Raw genomic sequence first — 3,528 nt, 5'->3', positions numbered from 1 at the left:
TACTCGACTTGTGCCACTCGATGGTGCTCTGGACACTTGAACTCATTTGTGTGAGCATTAGTGTGCACAGAGAATACTGATCAGTCAATTAGTTGTGAAGGGTGTTGAAGGGTACAATTCACATGAGTCACATTAAATACTTAGCCTCATGAAATATTGAGTAATATCAAGAACAAACACTACATTTATGACATTTCTGCATATTTCCACACATCTGTGGTTTTTTGACATTATCACTTCCAATAGGTTTTAATAATATTTGATTAAAATGCTTTGGGTTTGTACCTAAATGATAACACAAATAATTTGTTGTATGCAGAAAAGGATTAATCTCAATTCCAGCTGCCATGACCTTAATAATAACTGTACAATCATCTGGAAATCATGTCAGAAAGTATGTTTATTAAACCCGGTCAGTCACTGTATTATTATGATGTGTTTTGAAGATAATTATGAAAGTGCATGACTAGTCCATGCATTCTCTGATGGGTTTTAATACACTATTAATGATCAGATTGCTGGCTAAATGATTGCTTCAGTTTTCTCATTTATGACCATTTATTGTTCTCTCTTAAATGAACTGAATGATTAAGCAATGTAAAATACAAACAAATGTGTAAAAGTGTGCTAAAGTAGTGATTGTTAACTGCAGGTTCAGTTCTGTGAAGATATGACCCAAGAAAATGTCAGTGTGCTCTTTATCCAAGCAGACAATAGGCTACAAATTAGTTTGGACATAAAAAGAATAAGATAAATAGGGACAATTACTGACCCAGCTTAAATGTCAACAGCCTTTAGTATATCATAACTCTTTATCTTTATATACTATGAATTCACTATTAAAATGCACTATTACTTTTAGTTATATTTTATTAATAAAATTATTAAATATTGTTTCATTATATAATGCATATTGCAATAGTTCACCAAAAATGATACTTCTTTCATCCTTTACTCACCCTCACGTCCTTCAACACCATATGAATTTCTTCCAGAAACACAATGTAGCTGCATTAATTTTCAAGGTTCTCTTTCCCATACAATGAATGTAAAAGGTGACCAGGGCTGCCAAGCTCTAAAAGAGACAAGAAAGCATCATAAGTGTCATAAAAGTAGTCCATACGACTCATGCGTTATATTCTCTATTCCTCTGCAGCACGTGTCAAACTCAAGGCCCCTCACATCATTTTATGTGGCCCGCAAGAGCATTTGATTGTCCTAAAATAGAAATCTATGCTGCTTTATATTGTAAATTATGAAAGTGCGCATCAATACCAGAAGTTTCTGTTTCTATTTGGCGTTCTATTTATACACAGAAATTGACTTTAATTCAATACAGGTTTATTTTCACATACAAATCGTTGCAAAGCAACTTTACAGAAAATTAAGTTTCTACAATATATTTAGTAGTAGCTTATCAGTGGTGACTGTCAGTTAATGTACACATGGCAGAAATGTACAGAAAAATCAATTAAAGATGTAATCAACCCGAGAATTAATCATTTGCACTTTAGTGTGCATATGATACGGAATGATTAGGATTATGGGTATGGGGTTTTTCCACTGATGATCACTGCGTGGACGGCTCAAAGGAGTAAGTGAATGCATTCAAACAGTGAGTTAAAAAAAAAACAGAGCTAATGCAGAGAAAACACGGTCAACATCGTCAAAGATGGCGGAGATAATAGTACTCGCGTACAGATGTAAGTAAAAAAAAAAAATCAGCAAGCTATTTGGCTTAAAAGCACGAGCGTTTTATACTGTATGCTGGCTGAAGGTGTTCTAGTAAATGTTCAAGTAGTGTTAAAGTAGTCAGTGGTTTAGTAAATCTGGATCAGTCAGGTCAAGGTAGCTCGTTTAGTGGTCGCTTGGCATCCCCCTCTGTTCCTGTTTGGTATCGCAGATTGACTTGTGCAATTGTTTTATTAAAAGTACTGTAAACTACTAACTGTAATGTAGAAATGTTCATTTTCTGTGAAGCTGCTTCGCAACAGCGTACTGTGAAAAGTGCTATACAAATAAATGTGAATTGAATTGGAAACAATTATTAATGAATGTATTTATTTATTGTGACACTATTCATTGCGAATTATGAAAAATAAAAAGTACTTTTTTTAGTACTTTAGTTTGTATTTATTTATTTTTGGCTGGGGGAGTGGGGTTGAGTACCACCACTTCTTTTTTCCTACTACAAGCATTGATTGCGTATCATATGCATGCCAAAGTACATTTCTGCGTATAAATTGCATGCTAAACAGAAACAGAAAATCGTGCTATTGATACACATTTTCATGAGACCGGGCTCATGCCCTATCTGTCACACGTTCTTGGCAGCTCACAATTATTTGTTGTGCCATAAATGTAACAAAAAAGTTTTAAACAAAGTTGATGTAATAACTTGTGTTTGATGATACTTGTCTTTATTATTTACTTTGATTTATGGAGTAATTTGGATTTCTTAACCTGATAAATTAAAAGGATTTATGTTAAAATAACACAGAGCAATTACATTTATTTTTATATCTATGCAAATGCATATGCAATATTTGTAACTTAAATAAGTAATAATAAAAAAAGAGACATATATTTAACAATATGTTAAGGAGTAGTAACATTTGTACGGTCTTACAGTTACAGCCGGCCATCTGATGGCAGCCATAAGGTTGAAGTGGCCCTCAGTGAAAATGAGTTTGACATCCCTGCTCTATAGCGTTCAAATAATATTTGCATATGCATATTCAAATAGGGTGCGTGAAGACAACTTCATGCCACAAGTAGGTTCCCACGTATTCTATAGTATATAGGCTAGTATGCAAAAAGCAGTATAAAATATGTAGCATGCCCGAATATGCAGTAGGCTATTTGAATAGTAGTAGGCGAATGATACATGGATGACGTTAGATAGAATTATGCACCTGCCTATACCATAGAGAGCCATATGAACTTATGAATATGTACCAAGATTTTTTTTTTCTCTTTTAAAGTAAATTATTTTGTTAACACAATAAAGGGGCAAAGGGCAATATAGATGGCGGATGTAGGTACTATAGAAGTATCAAGAAGTAAATTATTCATTAAATACAGATGGTATGTCTATAAAAGTAACAGGAATTTGGTCGCAGTATGTTTTTGAGTGGAGCGGCAAAGTGAACATGACTCAAACAAACTGAATAAAAGGATTCATCTTGTTCATGAACGAACCAAATTAATAATTCATTTCCTTGCCGACTGTGAGGTAATCGCTATTTATGTAAAAGGGAGCCTCTTTTTATATTTATACATTTGTACATCTAATAAGCGACCATGAGACCGGGTTTACCCTGTATTTTTAATGAATCGGTTGTGTGAATGATTCACTACTTCTCAAGAAAGACACTTGTTAACCTGCAGAAGGAGTCACTGAATGAATCAGTGAACGGATCCAAATGAATCTTTTAAAAAGTGATTGAAACTCTGATTCTGCCTAAGGTTTGAAACAACATGAGGGAGAGCAAATGATGACGGTATATTCATTCCTTTCTAAACTAC

The sequence above is a fragment of the Cyprinus carpio genome, chromosome B18 (genome assembly GCF_018340385.1).
Source record: "Cyprinus carpio isolate SPL01 chromosome B18, ASM1834038v1, whole genome shotgun sequence".
Classification (NCBI taxonomy): domain Eukaryota; kingdom Metazoa; phylum Chordata; class Actinopteri; order Cypriniformes; family Cyprinidae; genus Cyprinus; species Cyprinus carpio.
Note: the sequence above shows the minus strand (reverse complement) of the source record.